This window comes from Lepidothrix coronata, unplaced genomic scaffold, assembly GCF_001604755.1.
Source record: "Lepidothrix coronata isolate B3197 unplaced genomic scaffold, Lepidothrix_coronata-1.0 Scaffold135, whole genome shotgun sequence".
In the NCBI taxonomy this organism is placed as follows: Eukaryota; Metazoa; Chordata; class Aves; order Passeriformes; family Pipridae; genus Lepidothrix; species Lepidothrix coronata.
Window position 1 is genome coordinate 1,932,053 of NW_016690315.1, and position 19,534 is coordinate 1,951,586.

Below are 19,534 nucleotides of genomic sequence, written 5' to 3' on the forward strand. Positions count from 1 at the left end.
TTCATCTTGAGTTGGCAAAAGAATGCAGAGTTTTAATGATCCCATTCTTCCCCACTTCCATCATATACAATGCTGTGAAAAACTCTGGAATTTGCTTACTCTGCATTTCTGTAATTCCAAGTGAAAAAGGTGTGGGGTTTTTTTTGGTTGTTTTTTTTTTTTTTTTTTTTTTTTTTTTTTGCGCTGCGGTGCGGGTGCTAGGACCCGGCAAGCACACTCCCCCCGCCCCCCCCCGCAGCGCTTTCCCAGCACCAGGAAACCCCTCCGGATCGTCGCTCGCCGGATACTTGTGCGGGAAGCCGGGATCTGGCCCTCGGCGGCGCGCTGGGCGCGGAGCTGCCCGCGGGCGGCGCGGGGGCCCCCAGGCCGGCCGCCCCCTTCCCCCCTCCCCCCCCAGCCGCACCTGGATGGTACCTCCCGCCGGCGACGCGGGCACTTTCTGAACTAGGAAGGAAGGGGCGACTCGGGGGGGGCGGGGGGGGCCGCTGAAGTCTGTATGGAATTACCTGCGCCCGCGGCGGAGCTGGCAGCGGTGGATGGATGGGCACCGCGTCCGCGGCACTCGCGGCCAGCTCAGCCCCAGGAGTAAACACGGGGCTTCTCCGGCCGAGTGCGCAGTGTGGTGACCGGCACTCGCCTCGCTGACTGATCGCACCGGAGGGATATTTCGGGAGACTCCTGTGGGTAAGGTCATTTTATCCAGGCAAAAGCCCTGCATTGCTAAACTTGGTGGCGGGTGACTGAAATGGGCACTTTCGGGATTGCTGCATTACCCTGATGCGAGGGGGCTCCAGTCGCTATTGGTAGTTAAGTGGAATAACTGCAGTAGTTCTTCTGGTGAGTGCTTTTTGCGATAAATAAATAAAAAAATTAATTAAAAATCTCCTCCCTTCTTCATGCACCCTCTGGGTTTGAGGGAGTACTGTAAAAGCAAGGAGTCTTTAATTTTCCCTATTATTTATTTTTTTTTAATCTTCCCTGTTGTAATGTATTTGACTGAAAAGGGTATGTGCTAATGAAGAAGCTCTCCGTGATGGAATCTAATTAATATGAGCTCGGAGCCCATCCGCTGGTTAAATAAATGTTTCCAACTCTGTGCAGCGTTCTGCTGCATTTCATAGCTGCAATGGAGGTAGAGAAATCCTGCTCTTCAAGTTGTTAAACTTTAAGGTGGTGATCCTTATTGATCGTGGTACAGTGCACTGGTGCTAAACGGGTTAAATGCCACTGGTAATTTGGGATTGCAACTGTTCCTGCAAGGAAATTATTAACTGAGGGACAGTAAGGACAAAAAACCTCTCAGCCTGATAGTAGAGAAATACCGTAAATATCACTAGCCTGAAAATCTCTCATCCAGCTGCTCTTACAAAATATTTTTTTCACCCAATAACTTACCTACTGAAAGCTCAGACCACGTGTATGGGAGTTGGAAGATGTGCAAACAGAGATGCTCTCTTCGATATTTCGTACATACATGCATCTGGCTGAGGGACTGTGTGGGAATTCATTCCTGTTACTTGTGGTGTGAAGCGAGACAGGGAAAAAAAGGAAAGATCATCTTCTTAGGAACAGAAGTGAGCAAGGGAACCACTTCAGCCTTTAAAGATATAAAGGAATCCGAGCAATGCACATAGGTAATCTTTCTCCGCTAAATCAGTTCTGATAAGAAGGAATGGGGGAAGGTTAAGGAATCGATAGTGATGACGTTGTGCAGTGCAATGCACTGCAATGCTAAAGTTACATGGTGTGTGTGAAAATATGTACCCTTATGTACTGCTGGTGGGTTCATGCATAATGGATGGAAGAAGATATGCAGATCTGTCTGTAGGAAGATGGATGTGTTTGTGCAAAGACGGCGATTATGTAACTTGATTACATCAGTGGCATCAGTCGCCGATAGTGGAATAATATGCTCCTATAGCGTATCGATCACTTGGGTTAACTTTGTGGCACTCCCGGCAGCGGGGGATGGAGACCTGGGCAGAGGAGGGGAGATCCTTTCTCAGCTCCTGACAAGGGGTTTGCCTCTTGCAGGCTGCCTTTTGCATCAGCGTGCTGCTGGCGGAGTTTCCCCGGGACAGGGAGTTCACGGAGGAGGAGGAGGCTGCCGAGGCGCTGGTTCAGCCACACCCGGGGAGAGGGCTCCCGAAGAGCCCCTGCAAGGCTGCACAATGGTCCCATTGAGCAGCCCGGGCTGCGCGCTCCTCGGCAAGGTCACACCGCAACCTGGAACTTCGGTGCATGGCAACAGCTAAGCGAAGGAGGAACAAAGCCGAAATTAAAATTGATTCTCCTCCTCCCCCCTCGCCGTCGCCTACCTCCAAGCACGTCATTCTGCTGACCCCTCTTCCAGTGCTCAAGGCAGGCAGCGCTGGTGCCGCTTTGCCCTGAGTGTGAGCGCACAGCATAGACAGCGTTGTCTCTCTCTCCGGGTGTGCAGTGACTGCCTCACAGCTTTGGCAGGGTGCTGCTTCAGCGTGTTAGGATACAGCGTGACTGACTTTAGAAAAAAGTATTGTCAGATACAACAGTCTAATATACCTGTTAGATTTACAGGAAACTAAAAGGTGGTCCATTAGCACATCTCAAGCATCTCAGAAGTAAGGAGGTGAAGAGCAAAGGTGTAACAGGAGTCCCATCTGTTTAACTCTGATGGACTTTTTTAGCAAATTGTCCACAAAGATAGTAGTATCAAGATATGCCTTAATACCCATTTTAGAATCCTGAATCACTTTTCCTATCTGTTCAGGGGGAGGAGGAGGAAGTGCACTCCTTGAAGACAGATAAGCTCACAAAGGCACTGCTGAGGCCCCATACCTCTAACAGATGCATTTTCTGAAAAATGTAAGCCTGATGAAATCTTAACTCAGCTGAAATGAGTGATCTTATCATCACTGACCTATGTCCTTCCCCACTTCACTCTGACTTCATTCTAACAAAATGCCACTAAAATATTTCTCGGTTAAGAAGAGGTGAGAGCAGAGTGAGTTTTACATCTCTTGATAAACATGATCTTCACATACCTACTAGATTTAATGCACTTTCAAACTCATGGTAATTTCAGCCTACAACTAGCCTGAAAAATAATTTTCTCCGCTTCCCTGGAAACATCAGTATTTTAAAGTTGGTTCACCATTAGTTCATGACTATTTTCATATTTCTGGAGGATAAGCACTAATAAATCCTGCTAATGTAGTTTAGAGTTTGACATTCATAGAGTATACTGAGTAAATTGGAAAAAAAAGAATGTGAAGTTAACTCTGTTTCCATCCTTCAGGGGTCAGAATAACACTATGGCAACTCCTATGCATTGCTACAGCTCTTATGATTTTTAGACATGTCCATGGCATACTCTGTTCTGCCACACATAATTACAGGCATGCTCTTTCTATTGATTCCTTAAAAGACCCCTTGTGACACACAGGCTACATAACTGCACCACCCATCTTAAAGGAAAGCTCATTTGTCTACAGAAGGTGTTATAAAACTGGTGGTGTAAAAGAGCAGGCATTGACAGTGTGGGAATGTATCACATGGTACATGTAAAGTGCCATGCAGCATACAAAGATTTGCAAATTCAGGATAATAGAGAGTAGTAAGCAACCACGTTTTATTTATAGATTAATTTTATTGTTGTTAGCAATACTCGCTTGGTAAAAATAGAGGGTTTCAGCTCCTATCCAATATCTGTTCAGTTTGCACCAGATGTAGCTTCTTTGAGAGGAAACTTTCATTGCCGAAGTAAAGCTGTAAATCACTCGGACAAATGAAGAGAAAATGTGAAGAGAAATATTTACATAAAACATTCCCAGGCTCCAAATCTCAGACCACTGAAAGCAGTGAGAGTTTTGCCACCCACTCCTTGCTGTCGCTGGAGAGCTGGCTTTTAAACAGCAGTGCATGAAGAATAATCTCAGTGCCTCCCTCTGAAAGAGCAGGCTTCTGACTGTCATTATCACTGAAGACAGTAGACTTGTTTTACTGCTGATAGGAAAATCTGAAACAGGGCAGATCTTAATGAAGCTTTTTTACTATTCGGTGCTGTTCTTGTAATGTATTCAGAGTACTTTCTGTGGCTATTATGTTGAACCCATATATTAGAAAACAAACAAACAAAAAAAAGGATAACCGACTGAGGTTTTCCTTCAGTGTATTTGCACTTACAGAGAAGCATTTGGATATACTTCTGTGTTTCATAACAGCTGTGATCTTTAGTGGCTGAGAACCTTTTTATTTTTATAGTGCACACTGCGTGATAATATATGGCAATTGAAACATCCAAGCTCTGATTAATATGATTAAAAGCTAGCAACTTATCTAGTGGTGCTGAAGTTGTAAAGTTTAATTATAGAGACACCATTTGCACAGCTATAGGTAAGGTTGTGTCAGCATTTCTATTATAAACCTCTGTCTTGTTTCCATCCATTGTGTCAGGGGTCCATGAAATGAGAAGAACCCACAGTAGAGACCATAATGGCTATTTTAGGTTACAGTCATGGCCTGTCAGGTTAGTAATTCATATGTTTCTTTAAGTCTTTATGTGAATGTCTACAGCAGCACCAAAGCAACCATTGTGCTCTATCAGTTCAAGTGTATGCTTCTTTTTTTTTAAATGTAATTAAATATGAGGTGATGGACCACAGTGACTCAGGGGATCATTTAATGTGTCATTTTTTTATGCACTTTCATATTGTTTTCATACTCCTAAACCAAAACCAGATAAAATGCAGCAATGACTTTTACCCATGACAGCTTAAAATTAATGCACAGTTAGGTGAAAGCTCTTTTGAGGGGCGGGGAGGAAGGAGGGAAAAATGAAGATGAAAGCTTGTGGGTTTTTAATGTTAATATTCCAGCTTTGCATATTCCCCCGAGGTAGTCACATATGGAACTCCATCCTGCAGAAAGGGAAAATCCTATGATATTTGCCAAAGCTCTGTAAGACCAGGGCAAGGAAATCAGGTAGTGCTGGTTCTCTGTTTTAACACTGAGTACTCCGTTTTTCTAGGTCTCACTGTACCTGTGTATTATAAGCATTCCTAGGTCATTTCATGGTGTTATACAGCACACTATTTATGCCTCAATAACCAGGTCTGAACAAACGAACCAAGGGTGTCAGTCTTATTGCTTCATGTTCTTAGAAATTTCATGTTTATAAGAACAGCACACAAACATACAGTAATCCTTCAATGGTTGTAGCATCAACTGCAGCAATTACAAAGAACGAAGTAAGAGGAAGGGAGAAAATGAAAACACAGAGATTTTTGCCAATGCAGGAGATACTATTTCCATTTTTTTTTTTTTTTTTACTTTTGGTAATAGTTTAGGAAATTCTCAGCACAGCTTCTGAAAAGAAATACAGAAACCTAACTCATGTGTCGACAAGATCTATACAATCTATACAAGTCTATACAATCAGCAGGCAGACAATGGGTAGTGCTACTTGGAGATTGGATGGCTAGTGGTGTCAGAAAGTTTTCTGTTCTTTGGTCCTTCACAGCTCTCCACATTGAATAGAGCATTGTAAAAAAGGAAGAAGATGGAGACTAGCAGAATGGGTTAAAAAGGGGGGGCAGAATAATGTATAAAATTTACAGACAATGTAAATTTACAGACAATGGTGAAGTACCTACTCTCTCTTCAGAGATAGAATATATTTCTATATTCCTCTTGTCTGTTCTTCACTAGTGAAATCCAGATGCCTAAAGTTGTTGCAGTTCCCAACTCCCACTGCTCTATTTTTTTTTTTTGGGGGGGGGGAATGCTTAAACTCTTCAGTATGAGGGCCATCATCTTTTTGTTTTCATGCCTGTTTCCAGTCACACAGTGAGACTGTGATCTCTCAGTTGAGGTAACTTGAGGTGCTTCTCCATAAAACGATAAATTAGTGGCAGGAACATGAGAGAAAGAATGTCTTCTGTTAGCTGAAAAGGCTGATAATTTACGCAAATCAAATTTTCCTCTGACAAAGCATAAACCTTAGAATTTTCAACAAAAATATCACAATGCTCTTACAAGACTGCCACTTAAAAAGCTAGTGCAACTGCCACATAAAACCTCAATATCTCAGTTCCTCTATTAAGTTATTCCACTTAGTAAGGTGTGTGCTTGGAGTGTCAGTAGCAATTTCTACTCAATACCGACCAAGAGCTTAGACTGTTTCAAGGAAAATGAAGTCATAGCATGCATCCTTTGTAATGTGCAGGGAAAGGCTTCTGCTGGTGGGGTTAGGAGGGAGCTTAACTGGCTGTGACCTGTCTGGGTTCCCAGACCAGTTGCCTCAGACTGAGAATTGCTGTGCTTTAATGGTGTAAGGGACCTGTATGTACATTGTCCCTGTCTACATCCATTTGACAGTGCACCTTTACTGGATTTGACTCTGAGCTCAGATCATACGCCTCAGGGATAATTCCTACACCAAGATCTGTCGGTGTGGTGGAAGCCTTGGGATGGAGCCACAATGTCTGCACAGGAATGTGTTTGGCCAGGATGCTTTTGTGTGGCACTGATCCCTGGCAACAATTTCAGTCCTGTGTCTGTCAGGTTGCTGTTCAGTGCACAGAATTTCAGGATGGCAGTAGAGCACAGCTGTTACCATATAGCACCTTGGCATTTTGCATCCTTGACTTTTCTGTAATGCTTTCTGGCTGTCTCCTCCCACATTAAAACTTCCCTCCCTCCCTCCCCACACAGGAAATCTTACCTTTTCTCATTTTAGAATAACCTACCTAGAAATGCATGGCATTTCCTTTTCAGCAAGCTCTGTGTGTGATGGAAATGTGTCTGTTTGTGTATCAATCTATCTGCACATTTGGTATACACAATTTATTTTGTTTAATATCTCATACAAAAGAGGCAAGGCCTGTGAACTTTCTACTAGACATTTCTTTGGGGGGTCCTGTAGCTGAAGGTGGTGTGCTTAACAGCAATGCAAAATCAGGTTTGCTGATTGGCACTGTCTCTCTGCACATACATACATATTTAGTTATCACAGTATCACAGAATCATAGAATATGTAAGTTGGAAGGGACTCATCAGTTTTATCAAGTTCAGCTCCTGGCCCTGCACAGGACAGCCCCAAGAATCACTCCATGTGCCTGAGGGCATTGTCCAAACACTTCTTGATCTCCGTCATGCTTGGTGCTGTGACCACTTCCCTGGGGACCCTGTTCCAGTGCCCAACCACCCTGTGGGTGAAAAACTTTTTCCTGATATCCAATCTAAATTTCCCCTGACTCAGCTTCATGCCATTTGCTTGAGTCTTGTCAATGGTCATGACAGTGAAGAGATCGGTACCTGTCTCTCCTCTTCACCTCACAAGGAAGTTGTACCTGTAATGAGGTCTCCCCTCAGTCTCCTCTTCTCCAGGCTGAACAGACTAAGTGCCCTCAGCTGCTCCTCATACGGCTTCCCCTCAAGGCCCTTCACCATCCTTGTGGCCTCCTTTGGATGCTCTCTAATAGCTTAATGTATAGTTTCTTGGATCATTTTTGTAGTTTGTCACTAGAGGAGAGTTATGTACGTGTACACATGTACAAATACATATACCTGCTTATGCGTGTTGCTTACATACCTATGCATTTGCTCACTTGCATACACAGAGAAAGACTGAGACCAAGCCATAAAGAGGAAGTACAGTAGTTATTTCTTATTCTAAATGTAGGAAACAAAACATCATTCAAACATGCCATGAGATGGTAGCTGGATTTGGGGGTCGATTTAATATCAATATATTTTTTAATGATCTGTAAATGTAACTGATTTGAAGACAACACAAATTTATTTTGGAATGCCAAAGCAGAAACCTGCTTTGAAAGGACTATCGAAGATCACCACTAGGGCTGTATGATATCATCTATAACTTTAGAAGTATACATGATAAAACTTTGGAAGATACAATCTGAATCTTTCCTGTATACCTTTCCAACAGAAGAGATACTATCAAAAATCTCTTGTCCCTTGCTATGGAAAAGTTCAAATAGAGTGTTTGCTCAGTTCACAGCAGAAGAAAGCTATATATATTATAAAAGGAATGTAAAGCTTTGTTTAGTATTTTTTGTGTAACATTTAGCAACTGTTGACTCTCATATTCAGTATGAATAATGGGTCTGCCTGTGGTCACTTCTTATCCAGAAAGCTATTAAGGAAGGAAGAAAGGACTGAAGAATGACAGCAAAATGAAAAGTTTTCCACATGAAAAGATTCCTATCTGAGGAAAGAGATGAAGGCTTTGTTCTATTCAGAAAAAAAAGAGGAAGATATGATGTGCGCGAACAGGTGATGCAGTAGGAAATACTGAAGGCTATTGAAAAATAGTTTTGGTTCTCTTAAGTATTGTTTTCCTGATGACCAATAAAATTTAATTGCAAAAAAGTAAAGGAAAGCACTCCTTTACATAGTTTATTTAAATCCTTTGTCTCTAGGATACACTGAAGAAACAGCTCTAGTAGAATAGAATAGCTTGCTAAAACCAAAATTTTAAAATTTTGCATTGTAATGGATACCTAGTTAAGATTATCAGCCTGTATAACAGAAGGTTATCACCCTGTGTACCCAGTTATAGTGTAATCAGTGGATGTATGTGTCTGTGATTTTGGAAATGTTAAAGAATGCTTCTTCCAAAGGATTTGTTACTGGCTTCCCTTGGAGGTCTGCTGTCTGACTAGATGGACTGTTTGTTCTTGTAACCATAGTTCTTCATTACCTGTTCATTTTACAAACCCAGCAATTATGGTACTGCTTATTAAAGATTTTATTAATGCTGACTGGGCAGCCTAATTTTGCTGTTTAAGTCCTCATTACTAAAGTCTTGATCCAAAACCCACTGAGGAAAATGGAAAGAAGCCCACTGCACTCAGTAGATGTTGATCAATTTTCAGCTTTATCATCTAATTTCCTAATTTTTGTCAATTTCTGTGAAAAAAAATTCATGCTGTTTCTTATCTTTAATAAGAATAGATTAGATTGATTAGAAAAAGAAAATCTTGTAAACTTTAACAGAATTCAATAAAGCTTCACTATGTTCTTGACATCTGTGCTGGTTTAAAGGTAAACCAGCAGGGGAAATGAACTCAACTCAAAAGAGAGATTATAAATCAGAATAACAATTTAATAAAATAATACAATAAGTACGATTATACAGACAAACAATTGGTTTTAACCCACAAAACCCCAATGTATAACCCAGCACCCTGAGGCATGAACAGAGTGGTGTTCTTTGGGCCCCCTGAGTCCAAAGTAAAAGGAGAGGGGAAAACCTGTTGGTGAGAGTGCTGTTGCAGTCTTGTCAAGAGTGGTGATTGCAGTCTGGTTGAAAAGTGGTGGTTGCAGTCCAGTCGAGAGTGGTGGTCTGCAGTTTGGTTGAGAGCGGTGATCTGCAGTCTTCCTCTGGATCCCACGAGCGGTTCCAAAAGTTCCAAGACTCCAAGATTATATATTCTCCAGTTCAGGCAGGAATGCTCAGTACTTCCCTCAGGGCGGGGAGTTGCACAAAAGAGTGTGAGGACAGGAGCACCCTCCTATCTCACAGGCCTCTTAACACCTAGTTTATAGCCTGAGGAGTCAGGCTGCTCTGGGCAGAAGGTGTAAATAGTCTATTTATACCTTCATATTTTGTTTCTTCATTGAAAGGAATGTCTAGATTCTTAAAAGGTTGCCACACCATCCTTGGTCTCTGGTGCTTTCAGTTGTTGTGATGGGAAACTTGTAAAGCTCTTTAAAATCAATCACTAAAAATATACCCAATATTAGGGTACATCCTGAGCTCATTAGTCAAATTAGAGATATTTTTCAATCTGTAGTTAGTTTAACTTATCCTCCTTCATATTTCTTCTTTGGTGCTTTATATATAAATTAATGTATAATATATGTTACATATAATAATGTATATTCTGTCAAAGGACCATCACATGGCTCAGTGGACAGACACTGTAGTTCTGCTTATGGCTGTTCACTTACAAGGGATCTTCCTTAATTAGTGTTTTTTTCTTGATTGTGTCCATTGGTAGTATCACTTAATGCTTAAAACTTTCATATTAGCTAATGCAATTTATGTCTTTTATTTCTTTGGCGTCTGAAATCAGTCCCTTTCACTAGTTCCAAATATTCCTTCTCTGTAAAACTTTACTAGATGTGTCAATGCTTCAGTGTCCTGTCTCTAAACTCTGAAAGACGTAATCACCTTCTGTCTTCTTGTCTTTTTATGTGTTTCATCTGTTTATAATATAAACTCTTTGTTTAATATTTCTATTTTATTATATATGAAGTAGGGTTAGAGAAAAAGTTAATATCTTCTCCCTACCTAAGTGGAAATTCATTTTTTTGTCAACCCTTGAAAATCATAGAAAGTATTTGATTTCTTGAAGCCTCTAGAAAAGAAGTGATTTCCATTTTGGTTGGAGGGTATATTTTTTAATATTTTCTATTTATTTAGTACTTAGATTTTGGGAGAATTGAATCAAAAGATGCCATTTTAGACATAAGACTTTAATGAAAACATTTTCTTCTCAGTAGAAAATTAATCAGGGAAGATAATTTCAGAGGATTTAATGCAAGTTCTTAGCAGAACAGGACTCTCAGCTAAGGTCTTTAGGTGCTAAATAATACAAATATGAAAATAGTACTGTGAGTCATACTGCTGGGGGTGGCTGGGTCAGCTGCCTGTTTCCTAAATACTAATCAGTCTTTTTAATTTAAGATTACCTCACTATTCATCTTCTTCTTTTTCCATGTTGTCTGAATTAATTGGATATTAAATATGGATGGGCATGAATCAAAGGTAGCTCGTGTTTTTCCTTTTTGTCAGGGTTCAGGTGTAACCTATGTAGTTAACAGAAGAAAAATGTTAATAATACTAGGTCTTTCAGATTTTGCTGCTGAACTTTGACCTTGTGTTTGCTCTTATTCATCAAATCTTAATCCAGTGCCCAGGGATTTGTGGGAAAGGCTGCTGTTGGTCTCAGTGTGTAGTGAATTAGATTTGGGAATCTTCAAATCTTAGCAGTGAGGTTCTCTTATTTCATGCAGTGCATTCCCTGTCGGTGCACAGCCATCAACTGCTGCACGCTCGCAGGTACTGACTGCCTTTGGGAAGAGCAGCTTTCCCAAAGGGAAAGATGAAGCAGGGAAGCTCCTGTTTCTCTGGGTGATAATCCCAGAGGTGAGGGGATCTTGGGTTTCGTATATGAAACCTCTGCTGTTTGTTCCAGGTCTTGTTACTGGAATTGACAAGCCGTGCTCAGTGCCATCCGCTGGGCTAATTCCAGCTGACGGCTTTCGACCACGGCTGGACCGCAGAGCTCCACGGTGACACTGGCGGCATTTCCCCATCTCAGGAATGCTCCAGCCAGTGGGCTCCGTGCCCGGCACAACCTGTCGCCTGGAGACTCATGGTTTCCATAGCTTTGCTTAATAGAAGACATTTTCGTCTGCTCGGAAGATACTTGTGTTTGCTGATTTGGAATAATACTAAGTGAAGCAAGGGTAAACCGATTTCACACAGAATCTCCTGTCAGAGCTCTGTGTTTCATCAAGAACGATCTTTAAGAGTAACTCCAGTGAAGCTGTTTCATTCGGCTTGCCAGATTGAGTCCAATCTGAACCTTCAACATAGATATTATTGCATTAATTTTAATGAATAAAGATCGCAGACGTATTACTTATTTAATTAACATAGCAAAACCCAAAGTCAGTGAGCAAAGAAGTTATATTGCACAGCCGCTCTAATGCAATCACAAGAGTATTCTTTATGGCTATGAGAATGTAATTTTCTTGTTAAAAAGCTTTGATGTTTCTTTAAATATATAAAAATACGGGATATGTATAAGGCTTGCCAGCCATCTCAAATGCCTTGTATCAAAATGAATCCTTTAGTTTTAATTTGTGTTTGTTTCGATGGGTTTTAAATAATTTTGATGTATATATACAAGCATATTTATAAATATAAGCAGAGGTATATGTGTATATACATAACTTTTGTTATAAAATCATAGGTGTTAATATTGAAAATACAACCATTATGTCAATTTTCATACGTTACTTTTACCATTATTGTTGTCATTTTATTTGCACAGTTATGGGCTGTTTAGCCACTAGAGTTTTGCTTTTCTTGTGCTTTCCTGCCTGGTTCAACTCACTGTTAGACAGAAAATGCTCCTTTAATTTGTTCCTGTGGAATTCAGGAGCATTGTGTTGAGCATTCGTCTACTCCACCAAGACCCACTGTGCAAAGTCTCACCCGCGTGTCTGGTTCAGACCTACACGTGCTTTTTCATCCAAACTCCTTCATGCATTACCACATGGGTTTCTCTAAAGTTTCTGCAAGTCGAGGAGTCAAGAAGCCACCAGTCAGCTGAAGGACAGTATCTTGACATGTGCAAGACAGGCAACTACCTCTGTGTTAGTCCTGAATTCATAACTCACGGGGAGTCTGTGTTTTGTAATAGGGGAAGCTATGGGCAGTACATCTCATAGGTTGGCAGGAACTGCTTGCTGTGTAAAAGCTGTGTAGATGGCTTTAGATTAATGTAGGAGTCAAGATTTTAACATATACTTTGGTGTGTTTAATCCCAGACTGACGCAGACGATGAAAACCATTGCTTGAACACAATATATTTAGACAGACTGTGGTTTATCTAATAAAAAAAACTGAATGTGAAAATGCAAACATAATTAGTCTAAAGTGTATCAGTCTGTATCAGTGCCACCTGAAATACAGAAATAAGTGAATTTATTGCTTATTTGGCAGGAACTATGGTTCTACAATCCTCACTTCTATTGTTGTTTTGATGCTGTGATTTTAACCCCTCTGAATGCTCTGAAATAAACTTTTGGCTTTATGCTTTGTTTTGATGAGTGGAGATGACTGAACGTTCAACTAGAGACAGTTGCCTATAACATTACCTTGTATTTTTTCTATCAAAATTGGCACAGTATTCTTAGCTTAAAAAAGAAGAGTTTTTCTTTTTTTTTATTCTTTTACTGGAAATTTATGGTTTAAGGTTATTGCAGGATAGAGGAAAATAGTACAATAAGACAATCATACCAATTTTTGCCACCCAAAACCTTTCGATTTTGTTTTGAGGATTATCTCTTAAGGCTTTAAGAAAAAAAGGAAAAAAAAACCCCACACAACTTCCCCCGGTGACAATGGAAAGGGTCACACCAGAAGAAAAAGACAAATTTTTGTAATTAAATTTAGAGGAACACCTCTTTAAGGCCAGAATTTTTTTAAAGTGCAAATTGTCTTTCTTGTTATCTTAGAGGGCAGAGAGTCCCTCTTACTATTTAAAGCTTATATTTAAAATAGCTTCAGTATGAAAGGGCCCACTTTTTGCTCAGTCTTTAGCAAAGAGTAAAGTTAAACATACACTGTCCAGCAACACTCACTTTCCTTTAGATGGTCAGAAATAGTTAAAATATAGCAGAGAGCACTATCATTAATCTCAGTATCAAAATAGTATATACTTCTAGGGAATTCCGTAAAATTTAGTTTATGGAACTCAGAAGTTTTATAACCAAGTTGTTGGGATTTGACGTATGGAATGACTGATTTCAGCAAGAGGTTTTGTTTTGGCGATGTCAGGAATTTTAGTCCACTTTTACTGTTACATGATCTGTATTGTGCATAGCTTTTATGGTGAATACATGCATGAAACAAGAACTACTTCATCAGTTTCTATGAGCAAATGCAGACTTCACTTTCTCTGGCTGTACACCTCTCTTTTTAAAGAACATTAAATTTTACTTGGAAACAAATCCATAGGGGAGAAAATATCCTTAAATGGTCCTGTATTTTATGTGCTTTGATACATAAATACATGATGTGATACAAGAATTAGCTTCAGAAACATGGAATTTATTTATCAGTTGAGGCATTCTAGCTGTCACCAGTCACAAACAATGATTGTGACTCCCTTCTGCACACGTTGCTTACCTTATACAAAAATTCTGTATTTACATAATTCATTGTTCCTGAGATTTCATGCCCCAGTTGGACAATTAGCTGCCAGTTAAAATAACAGGAACTCTCCAATTGGATTTTGTGACAGGTTTTGACAAAGTTCAACTTCTTTCTAGAGGCACATTGTGAGCTGGCAGTGCCTGGCTGACGGGGAGCATGTCAAGTGCCGCAGATGGGCAGGCACAGGATGTGCAGGCAGTGTGGAAGGGTGCTTGGAAAGCCATGGGCAGTGGTCAGCAGAGCACTGCCTTCCCATCTTGTGCAGCCCTGTAGTTACCACATGTGCTGTGTAACAGCTAACAGGCATGGGGAAGGCTGCTCTAAGACGGATGTTAAAGAAAGGCTATTAATAATTAAAAAATTGATAATACTTGGTATCGGTCAGTGGCCTCTGGCGTGACTTTGGGTTGATCACATAATCCTTTCTGTGGCATACATTATCCCTAAACAGAGATCCTTGCCTCCTTGGCCAATGTTAAACCTTGGCTTAACATCAACTCCCAGGTGAAGGAGAGGGCTTGGCTGGGAGGCTGTCCATCCAATGCAGCTCTCTGGGGCCAGCTGGCTTAGGTGGCAAGAAGGGGGGCAGCAAACTTGTGCTGGTTTTGGCTGTGATAGAGTAAATTTTCTCCAAGGGGTGGAGAGCAGCTCATGGACATACTGCCCGATGCCTTACCCTCTCAAACAGGTTAGGCAGGACTACAGTATTTGTCATTTGGTCTTGGGTTCCTTCTCAGCCACCTGCAGTGGACTCCTACTCCGAGTTATAACTATTACTGTTGGTTTTTTATTGTAGCATTTTAGGGTTATTTTCAGTTGTGTGAAGTGCAGCCTCCCCTGCATGATAGTTTTTTCAGGCATAAAACTGGTAGTAGATATTGTGTGTCCTAGGCTATGTGAGGGATAAGCTTAGGGATAGAATGGTATCAGAGGACTGTTCAATACAGACCAAACCAAGTCTGTCACCTTGGTTTCAGAGGCGGTCATTGGAGTGAACTGTCTTCTCTAACCTGTTGATTCCAAGCAGAAACCAGCAGTGAACTCACACAGTGCAGGGTAGATGATCCATGAGAGGAGTTTACTCAAGGACTGCATTACTTTGCAGTGCAGACATATTGTCTGACTTCAATTCCCACAAGCAGAAAGGGGTGATAGCACTTCTCACCTCACTGGCACTCTAAGGGAACAGACACATTAGAGGCTGTGAGATGTTAAGATACGGTAAGATATGGTGTTTTGCGGTGTGATGAGAGTGCAAAAGACAGACTTCTGTCTGAGAAGATGGATGAGTTTCCTTCAGTAAAGCATTAATACATGCTGTATTCTACTCCTGAAATGTGAGCTAGTAGTCACAGACTCTGCAGTTGTTTCTAGGGATTTTTTTTATGCAGATGGTACTTTCTGATTATCACATTATAAGACTCATGCACACATGAAAGGGAAGAGTGAAATGGAGAGGGGTAATCTAACTGAATATGAAGAGCATATTTATAAGCAGATATTTTTTTGCTTAGGTAAATAAGCTCACTCTTAGCCTTACACATTTGAGCTCAGTCTGGCTATATCTGAGTTTATAAGATGTCTATGCCTCTTTTATTTATTGCCCTTTGAAAAGCCTCAGAAACGTGACTGCCATCACTAACATGCTGCTTAGAAATGTCCATGTGGAGCTTTGTACCACTCCCCCTGCCTGTTTTTCCCTGTCTGGCTGGGCAGGTGTGTGCCTGCTGCTCTCTGAATCAGGATTGGGAAGGCAAACGGATCTCCAGTGCAGGTCCCATTTGGGGCATCACCCTGTAACACAGGTGCTTCTCAGAAGTAAGCTACAAAGCTTCTTGGTCTTGTACACTCCTTTCCACAAATTGTCCTGCCAAAAAAGGGCCAGTGAAGCAAAGGTTTGGTGAAATAATTCCATTTGACACAGCCATATTTCCCATTTGTAGGACTGCACTGCACTCGACGCTCAGCAGATCGTGTTTGTTCAGCAGATTTCAATTAAAGGTGTTAGTGCTTTTAAAGGCCAAGCTGGACTTCTTCCAAAGCACGTTTTTTATTTTCCTCTCCATACATAGCTCCATAAAATGTCTTTGTACAGACAAAATGTGCATCTGCCTATACCCTTAGAAAGCTTTTAAGATTAAGTTGTGGAAGAAATTCTTTTACCTTACTCTGTCTGAATGGGCAATAGTGTATGCTTGAGAGGAAGCAGACATTGAGGTTAGGGTTTGGATGGGAATAGGGATTTTAATGTTGGTGGAGGAATTATTGTTATTTCTGTCTATTACAAGATTGCCCATAATTGCCCAGTTGCCATTTCCCTCTGTTGTAAATGCTCAGAACCTGCTCCACACAGCTTACAAGAGAGAGAAATTGTATAGGGGTAGCTGGGGAACACAAGGTGATAACCAAACCATATTGGAAACACTTTACAGTAGCCATCAGCTACTGCTTCCTTCTCAATTTTTCATAGGCATCACAGTGGAGGAGGGTTTTGAAGGAACAGAGGATGGAGTTCTTCATCTTTTTAGTCTGCTTGAATGATTGAGAAGGCTATAAAAAACCACCCCAGGCTTAATTTTGTAGCAGCCAATTCTCACAAATTGTCTGTCTCTAGGAAGAACGCAAAGCGTCTACAATGCCAGGCCACCTGCAGATGTCACTTAAGAAAAAACAACCCAGTTTTCTTTGGACTATCAAAACAAATGACTTGCTTGAAATCATCCTGATTCTGCAAGGTGATTTTAGCTATGGAAGAAGAAATTTCTGCAAAAATTTCCATGAGCCTTTTGGAATTCTGTATAATAAATCTTTCCTCCATCAGTGAAATCCCAGTATTTTAAATCTAGAAAATAGAAAACTGTCACTAAGGAGGAAGTAAACTTAATTTCGTATTACAGAGTATTGATAGTATTTAAATAAAGTATTTGGGCTCTTAGTTTGAATTTGGACTTTTGACCTCATATTATTAAGAAAATTTTAGTCTACTTGAATTTAAAGGATTTTTAATTTTTAATGCAGACTTTGTGTCATTTTACTTTCTTAATAATCAGAAGGTCACATGGTACCAAATGAAACACCTTATGACAATCTAAATTGAATATATCATTATTACCTTTATCAATCAAAAATAATTAATTGAATTGTGAGTATTGCTCATAGATCATAATGTCTGCTTCTGAAAAATGCATAAATTGTCCTCCAGTAGCCATGCCCAGACTAGACAGGAGTTGTAAAAGAAGTTTGTTGAAAGATGTCTTCAAAATGCTGGGTGTTTGCACAGTAAAGCTGAGTAAGAAGGCAGCTGTTCAAAGCACCTTTTAAATTTTTTTGTTAGATCTTTTTTTTAAAAAATACAGTTTTCTATTTCTAGCATGAATTAACATAATTCACACAGGAGATATTTTTAATTTCTTTATGTCTGTCTAGTTATTTCCATGTAAGACAGGACACTATTTGGACATAATACTAACCACTACATGAATTTATAGATGCATGTTACTGGTGCCACATTAATTTTTATCCAAATACAGTAAAATTATTCAGCATATGAGTGATTCCTGAAACCAGTCATCTTAATATATGAACTGATTCTTAGGCAGAGAGGACAAGGCCTTATTGTTATGCAGTCCCTACTTCCTCTTAAAACAGTTTTATTTTAAGTTTGTCCTTTTACTCTGTTTTCTTCTTTCAAGGCCAAAATAATTGCTGGACAGCTCAGATTCAGTGCCCTTTAATGGAAATGCCTTTTCTTCTGACTCATGTCTGTTTTCTGATGGTACACAGAAAACAGTCATAACTTCTATTCTAGTTAGACTTCTATTCTCCTTATGTGTTTTACAAGCTGTCGTTGCACTTGTGATCTGAATTCATCCTTTTGAGAATATTGGCCAGAAGCCTGTGCATTATGCCAGAATAGGTCTTGCTAGTGTCACATGCAGCAGCTCTCCCACACACCTGTTTAAAAATGCAGATGCTAAATTTGCAGCTGTTCAGTGGTGTGCCCTTCTGATTTGGCACTTAAAATATTGTACTTATTGCATACAAGTTTTCTCACACCCAGCATGTAGCAGTGTTCTGTTTTACTGTGGGTCTGTGGCTGCCCCAGCCAATCTGTAATGCTTTACCACTCTAACTAATGTACCTACTTAATGCAGAGAATCTGCCTAGAATCTGAATAGTAGCCAAAAGCATTGCCCTCTCTGCTCCTTTAAGTGTCCTTAACAGTGGTCTTTCTTCTGGCAGTGTGGGGAATGGTATTAACTGTTCATAGCTTAAGGCAGCTTAAAAATTCATCCTGGTACCAGAAGGATAGACTATTTCATAGCATATATTACACAGGACATCATGATGACTACTAATATATAGGTATGCAAGACTGAACAGGTCAGTTTTACTCATAGAATATGAGTACATTCACTGAATCACCAGAAATAGTGATATGTGTGAAGCTGAGACCTCATTGAATATATCTTATCCTATCATAACAAGATGCTGTATTTCTCATTGGTTCCTATAGTTATCAGATTCTATTTAAAAATCCCCTCCTCTCAGCTGTAAAACCATGCCAGCAAATCTGGCATTTTAATGCAAGTCACAAATACAACTAAGAAAAATTCTGATTCTTTAATTTCATACTTACAGCAACTTCACATGGCATATGTGTAGAGAGGCAATACTCAGATACTTTGTTATTAAAAAGACAAGAAATAGAAGAACAATCCACCTGGCATAGAAAGAGTATTAGCTTCCAAAGAAAGGGATTCTTGGAAAGTCCTGTGATGGTAAAGTGTAATATCGGCATGATTTTAAATTTAAAAAACTCAAAGTTTGGCTAAGTTTAGCTAGGAGTAATGTAAATAAGTTTTTATGGAGCAGTTGAGGCAAACCCTGTGTTTGGTATCCTAATATTTCATTTGTGGTTCCTCAGCCTAATAACCTCATCATAAACCAAATTTATATGAAAAAACCCTCCACCTTACATGCAATTAAGCTTTACTGAGGATGTAAAATTACAGCATAGCCTACGTGAAATAGGATAATAGATGGCAGTGACATCTGTCAGACTCAAGAATAAAACTACATTAGGAACCCCCAACCTTGATAGTACTGTCTCAGATTTCCATAACCAGTGTTAAGAAATGCAGTTATGTTACGCACTTAGTGTTTCAGAATGGGCTTCAAGTATAGGAGTGAGGCTAGGAGGGGGTATCAAATAATTTTAAATAGTGCAATTAAGATGCCAAAAACCATCTGGAGAAGCAGCCGTGCCTGTAGTGGTGAATACAACAGAGCCATGGACCACTTCCTGGCCCTGACGCCGAGTGACAAGGCCAGGCCATATTTATGCTCTGTAATTTATAGCCTAAAGGAGTAATCCTATGAGGAAGGCTCCTGTTGCATCATTATTAGGTTTTGGGAGGGCTTTTGTTTGTCTTTTTCAGTTGAAGATGTTGGGCACTGTTGCAGCCCACCAGACCGGTGTTTCCACAGCGTAATTGGAAGAATTGTGTGTTGTAACGGGATGACATGCAGGGATGTTTGTGGGCAAGCCCTTGTGGAGTGTTGGTCGGGGAG

At 40.3% G+C, this 19,534-nt stretch overlaps 1 protein-coding gene across 2 annotated transcripts in view; it reads left to right on the top strand.

The window, feature by feature from the left end:
• The first annotated feature begins 505 nt into the window (after positions 1-505).
• The window catches only part of LOC108503304 (interleukin-1 receptor accessory protein-like 1), a 666,680-nt gene continuing 647,651 nt past the window's right edge, over positions 506-19,534 (top strand). For both annotated transcript variants that reach the window (XM_017827163.1, XM_017827164.1), the window contains exon 1: positions 506-684. The gene's annotated coding sequence lies outside the window, so the exon portion shown is untranslated. The remainder of the gene's footprint in view (positions 685-19,534) is intronic.